Below are 10,993 nucleotides of genomic sequence, written 5' to 3'. Positions count from 1 at the left end.
CCACTGGTAGATGAATCAATAAAAAGGGTGTGATATATATTTACAATGGAATATTAGTCATTCATGAAAAAGAATGAAATCTTGCCATTTGCAACAACATAGATGTATGGAGAAAGTATAATGCTAAGAGAAATGAGTCAGTCTGAGAAACACAAATACCCTATGATTTTACTCATAAATGGTATTTAAGAAACAAAACAAATGAACAAAGAAAATAAAAGACAAACCAAGAAACTCTTAACTATACAGAACTGATGAATACCAGAGTGGAGGTGGGTGGGGGATGGGTGAACTAGGTGAAGGGGATTGAGTACACTTATCACGATAAGCACTGAGTAACGTACAGAATTGTTGAATCACTGCATTGTACACCCAAAACTAATATAACACTCTATGTTGATTATACTGGAATTAAAAATTTTTAAAAATCACATAAAATTGTAATTTTCATTTTACAGATGTTAAACCTGAGACCCAAGAAGTTAAGTACCATGTCTAAAGTCACAAATCTGGGCTACCAATGAGGCAGCCTGACTCTAGGGTCTGTACTCTAACCATGGGCTATATTGCCTCTCAAAGAGGAAGCAGCATGAAGTAAGTGAACCTGATGACAATCAAAATTGCAATCATGATGTAGATGAAGAATTTTTAGACTATAATGGCTGGGAGTGGCTTATATGAAATTATGCATGATGAATAATTAAAACATTAATTTGCCTTCTGTGTATCGGTATCATTGTAAACTGTCTTTGTATTTTCTTAATTTGTAGCTTCTGTTACATGAAGCACTTACGTCCTCTGAATATGTGGGGTTTTTGTCCTTCTTATTATCAGTAGTTTTGGGCATTGGTGACTCCACCTTTAAAGTATTCAGGAAGCTTGAGTCGCATCTTAAATATAACCATGTGGTAAATGGTTTTTCTGGAATCCACTCATAGGATCAATTTAGAGCTGTGCACACTATAATTTTGAAGTGTTTTCATTCCTGGAAAATGATAATTTTATTTTGGATATTTATGTATGAAATACTTTATGACTGTATGATTCCATTAGTAAATGTACTGCTTCCATCTTGCCAACATTTATCACAAACAAAGATGCCTATCTTTTTGGCATTTTTTATTACTCAATATTTATTATGATAATTGCTATTGATTTTATTAATGCACTAGCATTCTATTTTTATATAATTTTTGAAACATCCAGAAAATTTAAATTGAAAATATAAGTGAGTAAAATGTACAAATCCTTTTAAGTGTTTCATTTACTAAAGCAACATACATTTACTGAGACCTTTTTATGGGGGGGGGCAGTAATGCATTTGATGCATTGTACACAATTAGAATACAGAAAATTAGTTCAGGCGAATGTAGAACTGTGATTTTTATTATTCTTACAGCTTGTTTTCCAAGGCTTTCAGAAATTGCCCTGTCTTAAGCAAATTATTGATCTCTTGTTGATTTTTTGGCATCTAGCTCTGCATCTAAAAAGTTGACTCTCCTCATGTTTAAGAGGATTCCTTCTCTTCTGCTCCATATTAAAGCTTAGCTCTTTTCTCCTAATCTCAACCAATTAGTTTTCATATAAAAGAATTCCATATAATACAAGTAGTGTTTTAATGAATTATCTGCTCCTATACCTTCTATGGTAGCTCTTTATTTTAACACATTCTCTTGGAAATGAGAATACTTTTATCTATCAGAACAAATATATAAATGAGCTATAATAACTAACATCTGAGTGTGGCATAAAAGCTTTGGCTATAGATGTTTCTATAGTATCTTTTTTTATATTAGTATTCATAATTCTATGATTATCACTATCCCTTAATGAAAATATCATATAATCAAGAGCTTTGAGGACCTTGTCAAGCAGGGTTGGAACAAGATTAAAGCATGTGAGGTACTTGCTTGGGCACAAAATTTAAAGGGACAGCAAAATACTCAGTAATGAAGGTACAAAAATACTCAATGCAGTACTTTTTAAAGTCAGTATTAATGCAAGAACATCCATGATGAACAGAATATCAAACTTTTAAGTAAAGACAGGATCAATATTACTGAATTTTTCTTTTGCCTCAGGCTCCACATGGCACTGGTGTCACTCATTCACTACATAGACTTAATATTCCTAAAATGTAAATATTTAATATTTAAGTATTCATTATCAATTAAAAACCCCAAACAGAAAACTATGACTTAACCTTTTTCTTGAGCTATTGTATAATGTAAAAAACCCAAAATATCAAAACAGCTGATTGAGCATAGGCATTCACCTTGTAGGGCTGTTAGGGACATTGAAATGGAGAAGATGAATTGTAATGGAAGAGTCTAAGAGGGTTTCAGAGGACAGTGCTTTTTTGGAAGGAGGATGATGGAAATGTATGACAAGTGTTGAAATAGGTGGAGGAAGAAGGTATGCAGGAGCTCTAGGGAATCCCAGAAACTAGAAATTGATTCAGAGTAGCCTGGAGTGAGAACAGGGGCCCAAACCAGGTATCTATGGAACACCTTTGGCTGTTTCCCAACTCTACCATTCTGACCCCAAACATGTGCATAGCAAAAGACAATCAGACATTTATTCTAAGACCTAAAAACTCAGGGTACTTCTCCAAGGAAGTGATTCAAGTTTACATGATTATGCTTCTAAATTCTGGCATGCAGGGGGGAGCTCAAAGTCTGATGGACTCTTGCTCAGTAAGAGGAAGCTATTCTTCAACGAACTCTGCATAGAGAGATGTTCCAGTAGTTAGGGGCCTGGAATCTGGAACCAGGATGCCTGGGGTTCAGTAGGGCTTATGAGAGTAAAAGGTTTCTCAATGATAAGTGCTCAATTCAATTAATTGTTGTTATTGTTATAAATTCCCACTCAGGGAAGATGTTTAGAGGGAAATAGCCCTAACTGCATAACTATATAGAAAGCACACTACCTTTCTAGAACAAGGTTCAGCAAACCCTTTTTGTACAAGGTCAGATAGATAGTATTACTGGCTTTGTGTGCCATAATGTCTCTGTTGTAATTACTCAACTCTGTCTATGGCATAAAAGTAGCCATAGGCAAAACATAAATGGGAATGGTTCTGTTTGATTATATTTTTATTACAAAAGTACAACAGGTCAGATTTGGCCATTGGGTAATAGTTTGATGAATCCCCTTGCAAAAAAATGACTGGCTTTTAAATATAAGAGTAAAACAAAGGACCACTCGACATCGAGGATATAGAAGACATTGTGAAGAATCTCCCAGGCATTCCTCCCTCAATGAAGAACTTGTGGTCTCAGATTCTGGAAGCATCGTGGGCAGATGGACTTTAGCTGCCAGTCTCCTCAGTAGTTGCCTCGCTGCAGAGGGCCTCAGCCCAATCACAACCTTTCCTGGGGAGACCTACATCCAAGAACTGATTGGTGTGAGAGTGTATGTCTGACCATCTCTGTTCATCTGAGGATATTCTAAAGAATCATTCTGGATTGAGAGTTGTCCATGAGGTCAGTGGAGGCCGGCTTTGAGCCTGCACAGCAAATCAGTTTCTTTCACTGCTCAGCTCTACTTTCTTCCCCTGTCTTCTTCTGCTGTTGATCTCAAAGGGCACTCCTTAATAAATACTTTGCATGCTAAACTCTATCTCATAATCTGCTTATGCAGGAACCCAACCAATGATTGGAGGAAAACAGGAATTCTGAAAGAGAAAGACCAAGATGAATCCACAGAAAATTGGACCATGCAAGAAAAATAGAGAATCGAGAGACTAGAAGGTAAGAAAAATAAAATAATTAATAAAGCAATGTGCTCAGATTTTAGAAGATATTACAGCCATGAAATTATAAGAGATCTGTTAAAAAGAAAACCGCAGGCCCAAAGTGGTTTAGGTTAAACCTCCAGCCAGTAAACTAAGACTTAATATCGAACCTAACTGCAGTTTCAACTCCTCAGGAATGTAACCTTTAATTAGTCAACATGCAATTCCCTGGTCAATTCTAGGAAATTTACTGATTCACCTTTTCTGTTCCCCATAGGGGGAAAGCCTTATCTAAACAATGCATTCCTTGCTAATAAATTTCTTTCTTCCTAATTTTTTTTTTTTTTAATGCCCTCTCTCTGTCTTTAAAAACCTTTTTTGGTTTAGCTCAGTGGAGCTCCCCTCTACTTTGTGGGATGCTGCCTGACTCCTGAATCATTTAATAAAAACAATTAGATCTTCAAATATGCTCAGTTCAATTTTGTTTTTTAACAGATCTAAAAATAAATAAACTTCAAAAAATAAAGAACATAAAAGAACAGAATATAATAAAATACCTGAGGATATAGGAAAAGTCAGAGAGGACCTATGCAGCAAGACAATATTTTTTTTCAAGAAGAGTTTTGAAAAAGAAAAGAGAGGGCGCCTGGGTGGCTCAGTCAGTTAAGCGACTGCCTTTGGCTCAGATCATGATCCTGGAGTCCCGGGATCGAGTCCCACATCGGGTTCTCTGCTCAACGGGGAGTCTGCTTCTCCCTCTGACCCTCTTCCCTCTCATGCTCTCTGTCTCTCATTCTCTCTCAAATAAATAAATAAAATAAAAAAAAAGAGAGAGAAAATGGAGGGCACTAAGATATTAAAGAAATATTATCATGTATGTAAACCAAATCAGCAAACTAAACAGTGGACAGTATTTAATTTTCAGAAACAAATTTCCTTTTAAGCTTCACTTTGTGGAAAACCTTAATTGGCTATGAGATGGAAAATTCTTGTGGTTTCAATTAGTATTTCCTGATTTCTAATGAGACTGAGACCTTTATCACTGGCCATTTAGAAATCTCTTGTGAATTGTCGGTTCGTTTCCTGCCCATTTTTCTTTTACATTACCTGTCTTCTCTTTATTGATATTTATATCTTAGATATAAATTCTTTGTTGGTTAGGTGTATTGCAAATAACTTATGTCACTCTGTGGTTTACCCTTTCATTTTTTAGTAGTTTATTTTGATGAAGAATCCAATTTAAAAATCTTTTTCTTCATAGTTAGTGCTTTTTTGCATGTTATATTCAAGTAATTTGCCTACTCCAAGTCTTGAAATATTCTTACATTTTCTTCTAGAAGCTTTTTTGTTTTGCTTTTTATATTCTCATCTGGATTTGATATTGTGTATGGTATGAATTAGAGATTATATGTGTATGTAAATGATCCAGAGCCATTTATGTATTTGTAGGTCTGTTTATTCTCCCTTTGTGCTGCAGTACCAGTTTTGTCATAAATCAAGTGATCGAACACATGTGAGTCTCTTTCTGGAATTTCTATTATGTGCAGTTGAAATATTTACCTATCATTGTGTCTATACCATACTGCTTACATCCTCTGAACTTTCAAGGTTATCTTGGTTATTTTTAATCTTTGGAATAGGCTTGCAAATTTGCACATATACACACATATACACAAAACTGGAGGAATTTTGATTGATATTCCTTGAAACAATAAGTCAATTTGGAAAGATCTGGCATCTTTACAATTCTGAGACTTTGATCTATAACTATGGTACAACCCTCCATTTACTTAATTTCTCTCGGTAATAATTTACATCTATTTTTTTTTTCTGCAGGGATACCACATATCTTTTGTTTATTTAATTCTAGGAATCTTATGTTACTTGGTACTATTACAAGTGATACCTTTTTAAAAAATTCATTTTCTAATTTTAATTGCTAATATATTGAATTATATTTTATTTTTCATATTAAACATATACAAAATGACCTTGTTAAATCCACAGTTGTATTAAGATTCTATACATTCTTCTGTATGTCTGTATACAAAATGATTACTTCTATGACTAATTTTAGTTTTTGTTTTCTTCCTTTATAGTCGTTATACCTTTCTCCACCTTGTCATACTATGCTCAAAGTGCTCTTCAGAACAATGCTGAATAGAAGGGGTGGTAAAGATCACTTTTATCTCATTCTCATTCCAGGAGAAAGTTGTTCAGTATTTTACTATTTCACCATCTGTCATGATGTTAACTGATTTTTGTTTTTTCTTTTTTTTTTTGGTTGGTTGGTTTTTTTTGGTTTGTTTATTTTGTTTTTAGACACTATCAGATTAAGGAAGTTTCTTTATTTCCTAATCTATTATCAAATGACTTCCCTGCATCTGCTGAGATCATATTTTTCTCTATTATTTTTTTACTATGTTGAATTACATTGAGTTTTAAATAATAGATGCCCTTGAATATTTAAATGAAATGTTATTTGTTTGCCATATATTATCTTTTGTATATAGTGGTGATTTCATTTGCTTTTCTTTTTTTAATTTAGAATTTTCATACTATGTACAGGAGAGGAGTATGGTATTTTCATTTCACCTCATCTTCTCTTAGGACTCTATAATATTTACATTGCTCTTTGATTTCTATCCTGCTGTTATCAATATTTGTTTTCCTAATATTTGGTCCATTTTTATCCCTTTGCATGCCTAGTGATTTTTGTTTGATTCCAGAGATTGTGAAAATTTTTAGAAAAAAACCCTGAAGTACTAGAATATATAATATTCTTCCAGGAGAGAAATGCACTTTATAGCAGCAAGAACTGGTTTAATTATCTTATTCTTACTTTGGTCACATAGCCCTTTTCTAAGCCTAGTCTGTTTACCAGAAACTCTCCTTATCATTGGGCTTTGATCTTTGGTTTCTGTCCCGTTGCTCCCATAAAATTGCTAAAATCTTGAGAATGCTTTTGCTCAAATTCATATCCTCTCAGCCACAACTTCAGGATCATAGATTCCTTGCAGAGAAAAGGTAGTACCAAATATATGCTCACTTCTATGAATTTCACATCTCTCTGGGGTCTTGGCCCCTCAAGTCTTCACAGCCTTGGTAGCTTCCTTACACCTTCAAATTAATATTTTAAGTATTTTCCATTTTCTTTAGTTTTTTTCTGTATGTGGCTTGTTTTGAAATAAGTTAGTCCTCCATTGTTGAAAATAAAAATTCAATTGTTATATTCATTTTAGTAAAATTCATAAATGGTTTCCTTATTACTTTGGTGCTAATTTCAGTTTATGTAAAGGTAAGAATAATAGTCTCATTTATTTTTGGCTAAGGTCTTAAACATTGACTTTCCATATTGAAGTGTCAACCTATTTGTAATTAATTTTTGTGATCACTGTGAAGTAGAGATCCAAATTTATTTTCTTCCTAAATAAAAACTGATAGTCTCAGTACCACACTATACTAGTCCATCCTTTCAACACTAATCCAAAATATTATCTCTGTTCCATATCAAATTAGCATATAAATAACAGTTTTCACAAATTGTTTGCATTCTCTTGCTCTATTTTTCTATCTTTGAGCCTATACAACATCCTCTTAATTATATAAGATGAGATATTTGCAGTATACTTGTATCATTATGGGAATCATTCAAAGAAATGAAAATTTAATGATTCAGGAGAGTAGGAGAGTACTTCAAGAGCAATGACTTTGAATAGAGGCAGCCCCGATTTTGATAGAATGACAGGCTGAATATGTGGGTAAAGGTACAGGTTGCTCGGTAGATTTGGTAGTGAATATACGCTCGGTTGTATTTTCTTAGTAAAATTAAAAGGAAGATCACCAGACATTAGGATAATCAAAGAGGTATGAATATTTGAGACAGAACAAGATATGATATAAAACATTGTGAATAGTGGGAGAGGGTGGGCTTAGGGCAAAGCAATAGGCCTGTTGATTCCTCAAAGCTCATTTAAAATTAGTTATCATGACTTTGGAGGGTGACCAGGCTGCATAGTTGTGAGTTTTCTCTAGTCACTGTCAGATTCTCAGTTGCAGCATAGTGTAGATGGAGAGTTGGATTTAACCAGGGATGACAGAAAAGAGAGAAAGCCAGGAATTGGAAACAGGAAACCCAAGAGGGCAGCTTTTGGTTTGTAGATGTTACAAAATAGTCTGATTGTAAAGGCAGATAAAGGTAAGAATATGATAAACACATGCTAAACTTTTACCCATAGACACACAGCATATGCACAAAATAATTAGAAACTCCAAGAAAAATCAAATCCAACGTAAAACCAAAACGCAAAAGTTCTAGTTAAGAAAACCACGTTCTACAAATGTAGTAAATTAAGGTTTGTTTCATCACTGTAAACATCAACAGAATGCTACAAATGGGAGTTGCAGTGATCTTTATGCTAACAGTATACCCCTTATAGTATTCCAGTGTTATGATACTAGAATACTAACACAACATCTGGCTTTGCAAGAAACAATACCTATATGGTTTTACTCATATACTGTTGTTCATGAGTTTTCAACTTAAAGAATCAAGAGAAAACATAGAAGACTTCATTGTGATTTCTTATTTAAATACACATACTATCTTTATATAAAAGTGATCATTAAATAAGATTCAAGGCAGAAGGGAGGATGAAAGGGTTGAGTCAAGATATAGAAAGCAGAGCCTTCATCAATAAATAGAAACATTATTTAGTGTTAAAAAAGTAACCATTAGTGTAAGTGGATATCATCTAACAATATGCTGGGGCTTTCCTGTCCTGAATTGTTAGAGCTAATTATTAAATTTTCGGGAATTTTTCAACTCTGTTCTCTGGTAGCTTGAAACTAGCCACAGACATTAGCGAATGCTACAAACTGGGGTCTGTCTTCACTTCAGTGAATCCATTGTTAAAATGTTATATCACTGATATAACCATGGGACAATTATAAAGTGGAAGGAAGTGGCTTAGATTTAAGTAAATTAAACCCCCCTCTTTGAACTCTTATGAGGGAGTAATTTGACAGTTTTGAAATTGATAAATCAAGAAGTACAACCTTAAGCTGTTAGAAAACAGGAAAAGAAATAAAAACAGAAATGTTTAAAAGAAAGTAATTAAGGATTTACAACTAGGATTAAGAAGATTGGAGTGAGAGATTAGTATTTGGTTAGGACACTTTCTTTTCTAGAGCCTGTTCTCGGAAGTGCTGCTATTTGTATCAGGTGTTAAGGCTTCAAGATTACTTTGTGGAGTTGGAGTGCTGGCTGAGCAGACCCTCAGGGCCAGTGGTCCCAATGAGGTGTGCTCCATGGCATCTGGAGGTGGTGTTCCTACTGACAATGAGCAGGTGACTGGGCTGGAGGGGGAGGTCATGATGGTTGCATGGAAGGGGCTGGACTCATACAATATGCTAGCCTCAAAAGCAGTTTCGGGCACCAAGGAAGACCCTAATTTAGTCCCATCTATCACCAACAAGTGAATAGTAGGCTGCATCTGTGAAGAGGATAATAGTGCTGTCATCTGGTTCTGGCTGCACAAAGGCGAGACCCAGCCATGCTCTAGTTGTGGAACCCATTGCAAGCTGGTGCCCCACCAGTTGGCCCACTAAATCTTTGCACTAATTTACTTAAACTGTTACTGTAAAGTTTCTTCTTTTCAATAAAGACTAGCCATTGCACTGGCTCCTTCTCCAAAAAAAAAAAAAAAAGAAAGAAAAAAAAAACCCAAAACAATAAAAAGGCATTTTCTGTTCTGTATGCTTATTAACACCACACTGGAATTTCTTTAATAAGTTTAAATATATTTATTGTGTAATTATAGATTTATAAATTAAATTTAAAGCCATTTTCCTAGATCTATGAAGCATTCCATGCATCTCATGTTACTTTCTCATTACTGCCAGTCATAATTTAGACATCAGAATTGAGAAATGCACATGAATATGAAATATAATTGCAAATGGTGTCTACCTTCACAGTTACCTAAATCATTTCAATGGGTTAAGTGCTTTTAGTTCACTCTATAGCCACTTATCAGGCATAAGCATGTTCCCGACATTCTCTGGGGGATTCTAATCTTCTCTGCTTCCTGTGGAAGTTCCCATTTGTCTTCCTATATGGAAGGTGAGCATTTTTTAAGTACTGCTGTCTTGAGGCCAGCAGAACAAAACACAGGCAAGGAAGAAATCACAACTTTTGTACAGGTATGTTTCTGTAGGGGGGGAAACAGATCTTGAAGTTCTAGCTAAAATTTAGTTTAGAATGGTATGAAAACTTTACTGTATCTCCCTTGTGTTCAATCTGGATAATTATTTTACTGCTTCCTTCACAAATTACCTGTCTTCTTCTATTTTTATTTTTATTAATATGAGAGTGTAGAACGTGTTTCTTACAGGGCTCTTTCCAGGAAGAAATGCATTTGCATGTTTTTCTCATTTGCAGGTTAATTCCTATGCAACTTTCAGTGTGAACTAGAGGACACAGCAGAGTTTTTTTTTTTTTTTTTTTTTTTTTAATTTTTTTATTTATTTATTCATGAGAGACAGAGAGAGAGAGAGAGAGAGAGAGGCAGAGGGAGAAGCAGGCTCCCAAGGAGCAGGGAGCCCGATGCGGGACTCGATCCCAGGACCCTGGGATCATGACCTGAGCCGAAGGCAGACGCTTAACCATCTGAGCCACCCAGGCGCCCCACAGCAGAGTTTTAAAGAGGGACTCCTGCTGGGGAAACAAAAAATTTGGTTCAGATATGAGTCTTGATGTGTCAAAATCATATGAAAAGGGGAAAACATTTTTGTTGTATCTTTTAGAGTTATAAAAATTGTAATTCACAGTTTTGCTTATGACTATATGTGACTTAGAAGAAATGTTAGTACTTGAAATAGGAATAATTATAGGGAATTTTTAAAATTTATTTATTTTAGAAAGAGATAGCAGAAGGAGCTGGAGTTCTGTCCTCGACCCTACTTTTGGAATGCAAAATGAAAGACACTGCTTGGAGTGTTGATATAAAGTCTTAGGTCATTGGTGAAAATAATTATATAAAATTAAAAGGTGCTTTCACTGTAAAAAAAAAAAGAGAGAGAGAGAGAGATAGCAGAAGGAGAGGGAGAGAGAATCCTCAAGCAGACTCCCTGCTGACCAGGGAGCCCAACATGGGGCTTGATCCCAGGATTCTGAGATCATGACCTGAGCTGAAATCAAGAGTTGGATGCTTAACTGAGCTGCCCAGGCACCTATTTAGGGAATATTTTTAAGTG

The 10,993-nt window shown here is 34.9% G+C and overlaps 1 pseudogene; it reads left to right on the top strand.

Moving 5' to 3' along the window:
• Window positions 1-556: 556 nt before the first annotated feature.
• On the top strand, window positions 557-9,346 carry LOC112819431 (cytochrome c oxidase subunit 5B, mitochondrial-like; annotated as a pseudogene).
• Window positions 9,347-10,993: the final 1,647 nt, after the last annotated feature.

The sequence above is a fragment of the Callorhinus ursinus genome, unplaced genomic scaffold, assembly GCF_003265705.2.
Source record: "Callorhinus ursinus isolate GAN/ISIS: 27379988/994484 unplaced genomic scaffold, GSC_fseal_2.0 scaffold6, whole genome shotgun sequence".
NCBI classification, from domain to species: domain Eukaryota; kingdom Metazoa; phylum Chordata; class Mammalia; order Carnivora; family Otariidae; genus Callorhinus; species Callorhinus ursinus.
The sequence above is the reverse complement of the archived record's forward strand: the minus strand, read 5'-3'. Positions and strand labels throughout refer to the sequence as shown.